This window comes from Eptatretus burgeri, chromosome 1 (genome assembly GCF_056783735.1).
Source record: "Eptatretus burgeri isolate ZD-2024b chromosome 1, Ebu_testis_v1, whole genome shotgun sequence".
Lineage (NCBI taxonomy): Eukaryota > Metazoa > Chordata > Myxini > Myxiniformes > Myxinidae > Eptatretus > Eptatretus burgeri.
In genome coordinates, this window is record NC_140961.1 from 100,050,961 (window position 1) to 100,065,439 (window position 14,479).

Here is a 14,479-nt window from a genome sequence, read left to right on the forward strand (position 1 = left end):
GCATCGGTCAATTACCCTTTTTCCATCGGTATCTACTTCGATTGGGAAGCAGTGATTGTGGTGACTCTTTCATTACATCAAACCTCAATGGCTATAATATACAGATATTTTGCATCATGCTCTTTCTTTTTTTATTATTCTGAAGAATTTTGGCTGAAATATAAATTTACTGCACCAGAAGGCAATATTACTCAAATAGGACAGGCCAGGGAATCTAATTTCAGAACTAGACAGCTGAGAATAGAGCCTGCTACCAACTGAGGAGTGAAACCTTGCTGGCATAAGCTCCAGTTTTTTTAATGATCCTTAAGTCTTCAACTGTAGCATGACACCTGCTCAACTATAATGCCTGTTGTGAATACCATTACATTTTGATGCTTCCTCACTTCTGCCAGTTTTGTGCTGCTCGTTTGGCTTTTCGTGCTGCAGGAATCACTTGTCTACATCACCTGTTCAAAATTATTTCATCTCTTGACCGGCAAGTAGGGAAGGTAAGTGGCCAGATAAGGGATAAATATACCTGATGATGCCCTATCAAAACCATTCAACGTTGCAAAAATGTGAAACAATCGTCCTGGTGAAGGAATTCTTTAAGTTATATTTTTCTATCGGTGTGACCCATTTTTAAGCCTGGTGTTGGCTTAGTGGTTAGGGTGGCGGCTTGGGATCCCAGGATCCTGAGTTCAAGCCCCGTTGGCTGCTGAATTAACACCAGGAGGTTGACTCAGCCTGTCATCCATCTGAGGTCGGCGAAGTGAGTACCAGTGTACTGGTCCCGGTGTATGCCCCGGTTAGAATAGGTGTACCATATCCCTGTGTGTCATAAGAGGCGACCAGGGTTGGCGTCAGGAAGGGCATCCAGCCATAAAAAAACATTGCCTCAAGAAAAAGCCTAAACCCTGCACAGCAGGGAAAAATGGCTGTAAAAACGGTCTTCTTCTTCTTCTTCTTCTTCTTCTTGGTGTGACCCATTTTTACAAAGAAGTGATGTCGTATGCGAATGGCTGGTGGGCAAGAATCTCCCTCTCTCTGATTTTAACTAATTGTTACAAAAAAGCGATTTGTATCCATTCGTTGCATCAGGGTAACAGCAGCTGTGCAGCCAGAATTTTAATGGAAAGCCTGATTTGCCCTGAAAGGGCATGAAGAGCCAACCCCATAATGATGTGTTGCGACTCGCAGGTTGGCCAAAATGAGCAGTAATGGGGTTTTTTGTTCCATCTTTGAAGGACAGTAATGGACTATTTGGAGGCTTGAAACAATCTAAGAGTGACAACTGCCAATTGTATTCGGTCTGACTTCAATTACCAAATTTTAGGTCAAAATATCTGGAAAAAAATCATAGGTTACATGACCCATGGTCTATAAGGTGTCAAACAAAAGTTTTGATGAAAAACCAAACTGGTGAATATTTTTGCTTGATTCAATGAAACATTATAATCAAATAATCACTTTCTTATATATGAATATACAAGCAAAACATGTTTTTTTCATAATCAAACCATATATCATTTAAGAAATGTGTTTGTGTGTTTGTATTTTTCTTTGTTTGACTGATATGCATTACTAAACTGCTTGACGGAATGAGATAAAAACTGGTGGTTGTACTTGGGCTAAGCAAAAGGTTTAGGAAAAGAAAAATTCATTTCAATTTATAAAAAAAAATTCAAAGCAAGTTCAGGGTGAGAGAGAGGGGAAGGGGTCAGGATACAGATTTGCTTCAGAAATGTACAGTATATCATATAGCACCGCTCCCCATGTCAGGGGTATTACAAGTCATATTAAAATACCCCAATTTGCTGCATTAAGACCATGAACATCACAGAAGTGGGAGAATTATTATACAAAATATCATAGTTTGTACGTTTGTTTGACCTTATATGCACTCCTGAACTACTGGACAGAATAAGTTGAAACCTGCTGGTTGTATCCAGGATGTACTTGGGAAGGTTTGAGGAGGTAAGAAAAATGAATAGTCCCAAGGGTTCAGGATGGAGAGGAGGACCCCAATTTTTAAATGTGTATCGTATAACGCCACCTGGTAGAAGCCTTCTTACAAGTCATAATGAAATGCGCCATAAGCATCATAAATGTGAAAGAATTAACCCATCTCTAAACTTAGTATTTAACCTGAGAATCAACTCATCTCATTTCCATCTTCCAGCACTCGATGTTAGTGGGTGATAAAGCTCTCACGGTGTCTTTTCTGAAGGGTAGGCAACTGCTGGGAACGCAATGACAAAACACTCAGCATAGCTTTTACCCAGGAACTGTTTCAACAGCAAAAATGCTCCATCAAAAGTATGGTACATTTAATTGTTTGACACCACTTTCTCTTACAGACATGAGTCATGCAATGAAATACAGTCTAATATCTGGTGTCTCTGATGGAAAATGAGACGCATGATTAACTTCTATAAACTACGAGCAAGGGTACCCGGTGTTGCCAGGTAACATTGGGTCCCTCTTCCCACCCAACCCATCCCACTGCCTCCTCCTACCCCATCCCTTGGGGGACGAATTCATCGATATGGCTGAAATAATGACGCTATAGATGTTAGTAGGGTAAGAATACTGGTTCTGGCTCACTTTTCCCCATGTAAATGAATGGGGGATTTTCAGCCATGAAATTTTTCTTTTTTTTCCCCCCAAAAAATAAATCCCCTTTTTAGCCCAAGGTATATTTATTTGTCTCCCCTTTTAACCTGGAGCCTGGTGTTGGCTTAGTGGTTAGGGTGGCGGCTTGGGATCCCAGGGTCCTGAGTTCAAGCCCCGTTGGCTGCAGAATTAACACCAGGGGGTTGACTCAGCCTGCCATCCTTCCGAGGTCGGCGAAATGAGTGCCAGTGTACTGGTCCCGGTGTATGCCCCGGTTAGAATAGGTGTACCATAACCCTGTGTGTCGTAAGAGGCGACCAGGGTTGGCGTCAGGAACGGCATCCGGCCATAAAACATTGCCTCAAGAAAAAGCCAAACCCCTGCACAGCAGGGAAAAATGGCTGTAAAAACAGTCATTTTTTTATTTCCCCTTTTAACCTAGGGGCTCTCTATTCAAATAGCCCATACAACAAGATAAAGATTTGTTAAAGGTGATTCTAAAGAAATATCTGAAACGTCGAAGCCTCGGGGCACTCTCTATTCAAATAACCCATACAACAAGATAAAGATTTGTTAAAGGTGATTCTAAAGAAATATCTGAAACGTCTAAGCCCCGGGACACTCTTTATCAAATAACCTATACAACAAGATAAAGATTTGTTAAAGGTGATTCTAAAGAAATATCTGAAACGTCTAAGCCTCGGGGCACTCTCTATTCAAATAACCCATACAACAAGATAAAGATTTGTTAAAGGTGATTCTAAAGAAATATCTGAAACGTCTAAGCCTCGGGGCACTCTTTATCAAATAACCAATGCATATTGTTTAGCTCACTCATTGAACCTATAAACATTTGCTCATTCTCAAATTCCTTCAATAGTTTAATTTTCTTTGCACAATAATCCCCATCTAAAATATTGAAAAACAAAACATTTGAATCTTTATATTTTTTAAGATACCCCTTTTGTGCCATTACGAAATGATAAACTTCTCTTAATGATCTCATCTGGCCACCTCCTGAGTTGCATATCATTTTGATATTGTAGTAAATTATTTTTCCATTGTTCAATTGATAACCATCAAATTTTTCAGTCCATTCAAACATATTTATTATTTTCTTTACATCCTCTAACTTATTGGTTTTTAAATTGATTCGCATATTTGTTTTATTTACCTTTGTTTTAGATATTTTTTCAATAAGACTTATTTGATATTTTTCACATTCATTATGTTTTCCATTTATATACCAAGACTGAGATTTTCTCCACTCTTTAGTTTGACTAATACTTGGTTCGACCATTTATATATTGTGAAAAACGCGGCGGTTGCCCTTAAAAACCCTAACCCATCTTCCCATCGTTAAAACTTGTGTCCATATGGAACACAATCTATTCTATTCACTCTATCATACAATACCCATATGGAACACAATCTATTTTATACACTCTATCATACAATATCCATATGGAACACAATCTATTCCATTATCTAAAATAAATCTCTTATCATCAAAGGCTCCTAATGCCTTTTTATTTACTTCTTCACTATATATCTTATGTTTATAACTTCTTATTGTATTCATTTTCCTATATTCTTCTTTCTAATTCAAACAATTATAATAATTTCTAAAAGTTATTGATTTCTTTATTACATATTTCTTTATTCCCTTTAACCTTTTATCAATCTGATCACCATACTTATAAGCATATGCCTTTGCTCTCAATCCAATAAACTCACTCATTACTTTTCCACCCAACTCATCCTTAAACTTGCCAATAACCTTTTCATTCTTTTTTGAAAATAACTCACTCTTCTTACTAAAATTACTTGTATCATATACTCCAATGTTTTTCTTCATATCTTTATAAACATCGTCAGTTTTTATATCTAGAATAAAACTATCAGTGTCCATATACAACAATGAAGCATTTTCACCATACTCTTTCTTTAAATCATTATACAAATAATCATACATCAATATCTTTGATAAATCAAGAACTGCTGTTTCAATATAAATTGGTTTATCCATGACAATACTTTCCTTTTTCATATGAATAGCAGAAACGTTCTCTGAAAAAACCTCTTCTCTCTCAAAACTTGGTTTATTTATCAATCTAGAAGCTTCTTTCCAATATGTTGCAAATCTAATGTTTTGCCTGTTTCTAACATTCTCCATTGTCTTTCCAAAGACAGCATTATTCATCAATTTATAGAATTCCCCTTCAAATTTTACTTTTGTATTTGTTCTCATATCTGAATTGAATATACTTTTTCATCCAAGGACTTTGTTTAAATTTTAAAACTCTATGAATTTTAGCTACTCTCAACCCAGCAGATAAATATTGTCTCAAGTTCCTTTGATGCAAAACATATCCCTCTTTATCATAGAATGTTGTTAATAACTTTTCTGTTGATTTGCCTTTAATATTAAAACTTTTATGATAATCACTGAACCATTCTTTCTTTGGGGTTTCTTTCTCACATGCAAAAGGATGGTCTTTATGCTTATTATGAAGATCACTCGGGTACTTCAAATCAACTTCAAAATAATAACCTTCTTCTTTGTCATTCAATTTCTCTTGAGAAGAAATAACAATATTCATCAAAGCCTTTTCATAATCCTTTTCTTCCACCCACTCTAATTTACCATAAGGCAGGGATTGAGACATTGCCCATCCATACAAATTATTAGCATCAAAGTACATCAAATAATTACTATCTTTTTCACTCTCATAATTTGGAAGATATTTATTATTTGCTTTAGCATATCTTTTTGAACATACTTGTGATATTCCACCTCTCTTAGACTTCTCAATCATCAAAAGCATATCTACATCACTGACTAAATCTATATCTTGTTTTGTCATTTTCAACATTGCACTCCAAGCTAAACCAGGAGCTGTGAAATAGTGGGCAGGATCTAATCCATAACAATTTTTATTATGACAGAGTGATCTAAAAGCTTCAAACACATCAGCTAACAATAAAACATCTGTTTTTAGATACAAATCATGATATTCTCCAAGGTTCTTTATCTTAAATATTTTCCAAATTTCTTGTGCGTGTTTATATTCCTTATCACTTATCTCTTCTTCATAAAGGTTATTATAGAAACTTTCTTTTGAAGGAAGTTGTGTTTCTTTAAATCTCATAAATGAATCCATATAATCATAAGGATAAATTCCCTTACTTGTAAGAATTTTCTCTTTACTTTGAATTTCATTCCTTGTTTCAATTTCCTCTCTAGTTAGAATTCCCTCTTTAATCAGAATTTCATCTATAATCAGAATTTCCTCTTTAGTTAGAATTTAATTCTTTGTTCGAATTTTCTGTATAATTAGAATTTCATCTTCAGTAAGAATTTCTTCATTCATTTCCTCATTAATTAGAATTTCCTCTTTACTTTGAATTCTCTCTTTAATCTGAATTTCCTCTTTAGTTAGAATTTCCTCTTTTGGAAAGAATGAAATAAGATTTGGAAAAGAGCCCGTGGAGCTTAGATTTGATGCGAGGTTGGCTAGTGGTGTTCCCATAAACTTGTAAGAATCAAGAAACCTTATACGAGTTATAGGTTTTGTGAATATCATTTTTGTAAATGAAATATACTTTTGACTTGTGTTTGTTATGGCAGAAATATTCCCTGGTGTTTTTGAAAGTTCATTTATAAATAGATGTGTATCATAGTTGGCGCTGTTGTGAAGAAAGACTGGAATAAAAGAAGGTAATTTATAATTAAGATTACAACAGGAATGAGCGGGACCTCTATATTTACCAGTAAGATGACAATGATCCCTAACTTTAGACTCCTCAATTTCCTCCTCACAAATATGACAGATATTGTTCTTTCTAAATTCTAATTTTTCTTCTATGGTTAATTTCATCGGTTCATTTGTTTCTTTCATTAATTTAGTTAGTCTTATACAATCCTTTTCTAATCGTTTTACAAACTCTTGTGAAGCATTTTTTCCACTATACTGTTCAAGTTTATTATACTTTTCTCCAACAGATGATTTGATATAATAACAGAAACCACAAGGAATATGTTTTTGATATTTATTTGTATATGGTTCTTTTGGATTAGGAGAAGCAGTATTTATCTTTTTAAGGATACATTCAAAATCAGCGTATATCACAAATGGGTGCATGATAGATTTATTATAATCTTCAAAAGAAATCTTTTCACCAGGTTTAGGCATTGTAATTACAGCTGATTTATGATTACTACAATATTTTGAATGTTGTTCTAATCGTTCTTTTGTATGAAATGAATTAAGACATCGCTTACAAGGATATATTTTGTTTGCTGTTCTGAATACCTGAGAAGAGATTAATCTTGATAAATTATTGATGTATGTGTAATGTGAATTCTTTCCAACACTAAAATATAAAAGATCAATGTGTGTTTCTTCATTTTTATAGTTGTTTGAAATTTTTAATATTTGAACTTTGTTTGTATCCGTTAATCCATATACATTAATAGAAAGATTATTCTTTTTCTCAAATTTGGGAATATCTGTTAGTGACATTGGGAAATTAAAATCTTTAATGTCCAAGGTATTCTCATATTTCATATATTGTTTTACTCTTTCTGAATTACATTTTGGTGGATGTAAGTGAGCAAGAACAGACCAGAGAAAACATTTATTATCATTATTCTTAATATTAACAACTGCCTTCTTTCGTTTTATTTCTTTTGGTAATTCAATATAAGAAGAAGCTTTAAGAGGGTTTGATTTTAGAATGTGTATATCTAAAAAGATGATTTTTTTAATATTGAATCCACTTCCTACCACTGTATTATCAACATCCTCCTCTTGTCTTGATAGTTCTTCATAAACCCCACTATTCAAAAAATCTTGGAATGATGTTATAAAATGAAGATCTGTCCTCATATAAGGAGTTTGTTCTTCATCTTGTCTTTTCATATTCATTTTCACTCCCATATAAAACTTTAAAGTTTTCATTTCTTTTAATGTCTTTTTAATAAATTTTTCAACATCAGGTTTCACTATTTCAATTGATTCAACTATTGATGATGGACCGGGTTCTCCAAATTGAAAAATCCTTATTTTTATATGCCCTTTAAATGCCCCATCAGTGTTTTCAATATAATAGTCTCCCTTTACTTTAAACTCATTTTTCTTGTGTTTTTGTGATTGAAGATGCCTATTATAACTACTCTTCAAAACATCCTTTGAGCAGGTATCACAATGTTTTCTTTCCAACTCAAGAAGGGATATTTTGTGAAATAGATTAAATGTGTGTTTGTTGGTTCGGAGGTGTTTTCTATAATGTTTATATTCGTGATTACAAACATCGCAGTATGTTGTATTCACCATATTTATATAATAAAACTTTGCTTAAACTAAAATTTTCTTGATGAAAATTTCGTTTATTTTACAGGTGAATCTGTGCTTAAACTAAAATTTTCTTGATGAAAATTTCGTTTATTTTACAGGTGAATCTGTGCTTAAACTAAAATTTTCTTGGTGAAAATTTCGTTTATTTTACAGGTGAATCTGTGCTTAAACTAAAATTTTCTTGATGAAAATTTCGTTTATTTTACAGGTGAATCTGTGCTTAAACTAAAATTTTCTTGATGAAAATTTCGTTTATTTTACAGGTGAATCTGTGCTTAAAACCATTTTATCCTCCAACTTTTTCACTTAATAAATACAATGTTTCAAGACACAAAAGACAAGTTTCAATCAATCTCTTCATTTGTTAAAGATGCTGAGAAATATGTCAAGGATGTAAAATTGAACAAAGATAAATATAACAACTATTGGATAAAAACAATTATGGTGGATATGATGAGTTCTTCAATTTACTTCAGTGGAAGGGCTTTTAGTATACCTGGAAGAACATCAATTAAGGTATCTCTAACAAAAGTTTCTCCTCTCCTTCTGGCAATATATTCAAAACTAGAAAAAGCAATGAAACAAGAAAAGGTATCAAAAAATAAAAACCTTATGGATGAAGCTTTAGAAAGAAAAGATAAGACCATCTGTAATATGCAAGGAGAAATTTGTATTTTTTTCAACAACCCGAAAGATATAAATCCTGATGAAATAAAGGATGTTAATATATCAGGTGAAATGACATTTCGTTCAATTGTAGTTAAGGATCATTTTAAAATTACCTTTAATATAAAAAATGTAGCAGTTGAATCTGTTAATGAAAAATGTATATCGATATCGATGGTAATGTTTTTTCTACTAATTAAATGAGCCAATATTCAACTGAAGATTTTGAAGATTATGAGAGTGATTATGATACCGAGAGTTTGCATTCAAACGATAGTTATGACACCGAGAGTTTGTGTTCAAATGATAGTTATGAAAGTATAGATGATTCTGAAAGTATCGAAGATGATATCGAAGATGAATTTCAGTTTAAGTAAAGTTTTACTTTATAAATATGAATAGTTTACTCGATTTTGAGCCTCTTGAATTCCATGATTCTCCATATGACAAATTTGAGAATTGTCCTGCGTGTGAAAGACAGGGATTAAACACAGAGTCAAAAGCCTATAAACAATGTATATTCTGTGATTATCTTCTAATTAATGATAATCAAAAATATAAAAAGGAAAATAATTCTTTTAGATTTACACCAAAAATGAATTACTTTACAAGATTGATTAGAGAAATGAATGTAAAGTACGAGGGTGAGAACACACCTTTCTTTACAAGGGAAGAAACTGAACGTATTAGAGAAATGTTCAAAGGATTGTTGTTATATATTATTCATGGATGTGATTTTCAGGGAAATATCAACACAAGATATTGCATAAATAAAATAATGGATTATCTTGAAATTAAACCTGAACTTAGGATAAAATATAGAATTTCGAAAAAAGCCAATAATAAATTAAATAACCTGTTTTCCAAATATATAAATGAATGATTTTTTACCCATTTGGGAAAATAAGATAAAATTTGACAACCATAAAAATCTCCCAAATTCATTAAGATGCCTCATAGTTGGTTCAAGTGGATGTGGAAAAACCTGCTTACTTTTAAAGATGCTCCTCACTCCCAACTTTTTAGATTATGATAATTTAATAATTTTCACAAAGTCGAGTTTTCAACCAGAGTATCAACTACTCTCACGAGGTTTTAATGCTGGTCTTCAAAAAGAAGATATAATCGGTTTATTTAAACTTCAAAAAAACCTAAATGATTTTAACATTGAAGATATAATACAACTATTTTGTGATACACAGAGATGTAAAAAGAAATCAAAACAGATAACTTGTATTCTGAGTGATAATACGGATGATATACCGTCTCCCCAAGATTTGGATAAATCCAAAAAGAACCTCGTTATCTTTGATGATTGTGTTAATGAGAGAAACCAAACGGTAATGGACAGCTACTACACAAGAGGGAGACATTCTTCTTGTAATTGTATTTATCTTAGTCAATCGTACTTTCAGCTTCCTCGTCGTTCCATCAGAAACAATGCTAATACTTTTATTTTATTCAAGTTAAATTCAATAGATATAAACAATTTTTGGAGAGACAATTGTTCTACATTATTTAGTAAAAAGGAATTTGGGGATTACATGAAACACACGACTGAAAAATATAAATATATTGTTGTGAAACAAGATGAGATATTAAATGATATTTTTCAATAAATAAATGGATGCGAAAGAAAGAGCAAGAAGATTTAGGGAACATCAAGAGTTGGTTTCAAAAGTTGTAAAACAGCAGGAAGACATAAAGAAGAAACGCAGACAGAAACTAATGGGCGAAGAAGCATTTGAAAGAAAACAAGAGAAATTTTTTAAACCACTTTTAAAAACTTCCCAAGAAAAAATGAAAGATGTTTCCACAGTTCCCACAGTAGAATATACTCCTAAAAAACTTCAAATGTTAAAAGATTTCAGCCAAATGACGGAGGAAGAATTAGAGCATATTGGAGAATTAGAATATCATGATGAAGAATTATTTCAACAACTGGAAGAGATTAATCGACCCCCTGATTATATTGTGAATGCTCTTCAAAACAATGAATATTCAGCGGATTCAAAAACCAAAGCAGGACTCATTCCAACAGAACAATCAGCAATATTTCATCTTGTTCAAGAAAAGGTATTAATATTTAATGATGAATTAAGGTTCTTGGGTTCTGCTCAACCCCCTGTTAAACTAACTCCGAGATTAATGTTTCTTCTCACAAAAGATGGAAGACAAGGTTCAACTGTGAGGGATGAATCAAAGTATATTGATAAACCATTGGATATGGAAAATAATGATGATAGAGTATATATTGATCTGCTGAACACTCTAAATTATAAGGTTATTCTTTCTGGTAAAAGTAGGAAGAATGAGAAGGAGAAACACATTATTCAGGCTTTAAGTATCCTTGGTTCAGGTGTTAGTTTTCTTCCAAATGACCCATCGCAATTAGTTAATAGACTGTTATTGTTGTTAGGCAGTAAGAAGGCTGGAAATAACAATTGTTTTAATGAAGCATCAGCCATTTTAGACCAGTTGATGAACATGAAAATAATGAATAAATATCAATATAAAGACATTTTATCTCATATTAAATAAGATGAGAAGCACAATCCTTAGTTTCAATTTCACAACAAGCGACCACACATCTTCATTCCCATACCCACTACAACTTGACACAACAAAAGAATATGAGGCATCTTTATTGTCCATGGAAACTTATAATACCTTATTTAATATAACCGAGAAAAATGACAAGTTTAGTTATAATCCGGGAAGTGGATACAAAACGATAACAGTCTCACCCGGAGCATATGAGATTTCTCAAATATCTTCCGAAATTGCTCGTCTTATGAAAGAACAGGGCGATGAACCAAAAAATATTGTTATAAACATTCAAAAACATACTTCAAAATCAACGATTAAAGTTAAAAATAACTACAAGGTTGATTTCACAATTGATAATTCATTTAGAGAGTTATTGGGTTTCTCCTCAAAAAAGATTGAAACTAATGGGACGTTTTACAGTGATAATGTCATTCAAATATCCTCAGGAATAAATTCGGTGTTAATTCACTGTGATTTGATTGATGGTGCTCATAATGATGGGAAAAAAACAAATACAATATTTTCATTCAGCGCATACTCAACCCCAATTGGTTATAAATTCAATATGGAACCCAAAAATTTGGTTTATCTACCTGTGTCAGGAAAAACCATACACAGAGTAAATTTTAGGATAACCGACCAAGATAATCGTGTGATTTCTTTTAATGGAGAAGTTATATCCATCAGAATTCACCTATGTGAAGTTTTCCAATAAATAAATACGATGGTTATTGTGAGGAAACACGAGTTGGGAAAATATAAAATAATTACAGGGGATGGGATGTTCCTTTCCCCGTACTACAAGGGTGAAGGTATGTATCTTGGTAGAGGATACTATAAACCTAAGAGACAAAGGGGTGTTGGACATCAATTTAGAGGAGATGGGATAATTGATACTCTCATGGGTATTGGTTCAACTATTCTTAAACATAAAGATCTAATTGGTTCAACTGCTTCTGCTGTGGGAAATGTAGCAGGTGCTGTAAAGAGTATAAAAGATGCTCAGAAGGAATCTCATAAATTACAAGCAATAAAAGAAATTAAGAAAGGCAAAACTCAGTTGTCCCCCCAAGAACGACAGAAAATAATTCAAATACTTGGATCAGGGTTTCAAAAGTTTTAACATCTTTTTTCCTAAATAAATACAAGTATGGAAGCAATTGATAGTATCTATGATTTGGATGATACTATTATTGTCTCAAACTCCACTAAAAAAGAAGATTACTTCAAGGTAAATGCAATAACTGGAACAGACTGGAATACGAATGGTACAAAAAGTTTTGAAATAAATAATCAACAAACCTATTTGAATCTCTCCGAAAGTTTCTTGTTGTGTAAATTTAAATTCACTAAAGCTGGGAATAACACAAACGCTACACTTGTAAATGAATTCTTCTGGAAAATGTTTGATAGTGTGCGTTTGTATATTGGGACACAAGAAGTTGAAGCGGTTGATCATGTCTCTGCTGTATCTGAAATGATAAAATTTACACTCTATACATTCAGTGATAGAATGGGAAAGGGGTCTGCCGAAGGTTTTAATCCTGATATGTCAACGGGAACAAACACAGACCCTGGATATACTCAAAGGAAAGGAATGTATCATGATGATACAAAAGCAGAAAATAGTTTTACTGTGGCAGTTCCTCTTAAAGGTATATTTGGATTTTGTGATCATGATAAAGTTCTGTATGGTCTTAAAATTAGATTTCAACTACAGAGGAATGATAATGAAAATCGATTGCTTTTTGGTGTTGGTAGTGCTTTTGGTGAACAGAATAAATTTGTAATTGAGGAGATGAGTTGGTATATCAGTGAATATACTCCTAATCTTAAAACAGAAGAGATGTTGAATCGAAGACTTAACTCAAAGAAACCACTCAGTGTATCATACCTCAAAAGAAGATGTCAACACGTTAAACTCAATCAAACTACTTACACGTGGAATTTGGGTGTTCTGGAAGGAAAGCCACGATATCTGTGGATCATTTTTAAAAAGCCAGATGGTGATACTGCGACTGATAAGAATAATGCATTGAGTGATAATGCTAAGGTGAAACAACTTCGCGTTTCTCTAGATGGAACATTTTACCCACGAGATAGATTGGAAATTAATTGGGAAAAAAATGATTTTGCTGAAGCATACAAGTCTTACCAAAAGGTGTGTGAAAGTAATGGAAATAAAGAACCTATTTTGGATATGACAGCATTTAAAAGTTTGTATACAATCTATGCGTTTGACCTGAGTGCTCAAAAGGAAACTATAAAGTCTAATCGAGTGGGTACTTCCCTATACATTGAAAGAGGAGAGAGTGAAGAAGTTGATACATATTGTTTGCTTTTGGAAGAAACAGAATTGCAGATTAATACAGATAATGGTGTGATGATTAGTCTCACATAATTTTTTGTTAAATAAATGAGTGGCAAAGTACCAACTGGGGTATATGTTAATCAAATCAATCTTCATAAACTATCATCTTGTGTTCAAAATCAAAAGCCTTGTACGATTAACGTTAATACAATTCAGAGAAAAGGAGCAGTAAGAATTGATGTTTTTCTCACAAGAGAACAGGTTAAAATCTTGAATGACACTGGCTCACTTAAAATTAAAATGACAAAACCAATGTTGAAAAAATATTCAATAAGAGAGACGAGTGTAGGATTTCTCCCATTTCTAATTCCTTTATTTGCTGGTTTAAGTGCGGTTGGAGCATTGACGGGTGGTATTTCAACAGCGGTGAAAACTGCCAACGAAAGGAAGGCTCAACTCCAGGCTCAAAAAGAATTGGAAAGACATAACAAAGAGTTGGAGAAACAAATTAGTGGAAGTGGTGTAATTGTAGATTTTGCTGAAAAACTTGAAGGTCTGCCTGATAAAGCGAGATTGTGAGTTGGAGATATGCTTTCTTCTATAGCACAAGCAGGTGTAAAATTAACGAAAAGAGGTAATGGATTATATCTTTCTAATAAATAAATGAGCATTGATGAGTGGTTGAAAGAATTTGGAAAGAATACAACATCAAATTTACAACTTGTCAAATATTGTAAGAAATTAAAAATTCATAATGTGGTTATTTGTATGAGAGATGAATTAACAAATGTGCCGAAACATACAAAGAATATTATTATGAACTTAGAAGATAATAATGGGAACGGTTCTCATTGGGTTTGTATTTTTAATAGTCAAGACAAATATTATTTTGATAGTTTTGGTCTTCCACCACCTGTTGAAGTCATAAAATTCTTACAGAATGGTGTTTATCAAACATTTCAAGTCCAAGAATTAAATTCCAAGTGTTGTGGCC

At 32.9% G+C, this 14,479-nt stretch overlaps 1 long non-coding RNA gene across 2 annotated transcripts in view; it reads right to left on the minus strand.

Moving 5' to 3' along the window:
- The window catches only part of LOC147035051 (uncharacterized), a 164,576-nt gene extending 161,833 nt beyond the window's left edge, over positions 1-2,743 (minus strand). Inside the window, exon 1 of one of the 2 annotated variants that reach the window (XR_015061197.1) lies at positions 2,131-2,743. This is a non-coding gene — a long non-coding RNA (uncharacterized LOC147035051). The remainder of the gene's footprint in view (positions 1-2,130) is intronic. The other variant, XR_015061195.1, reaches the window with a different exon arrangement.
- Positions 2,744-14,479: the final 11,736 nt, after the last annotated feature.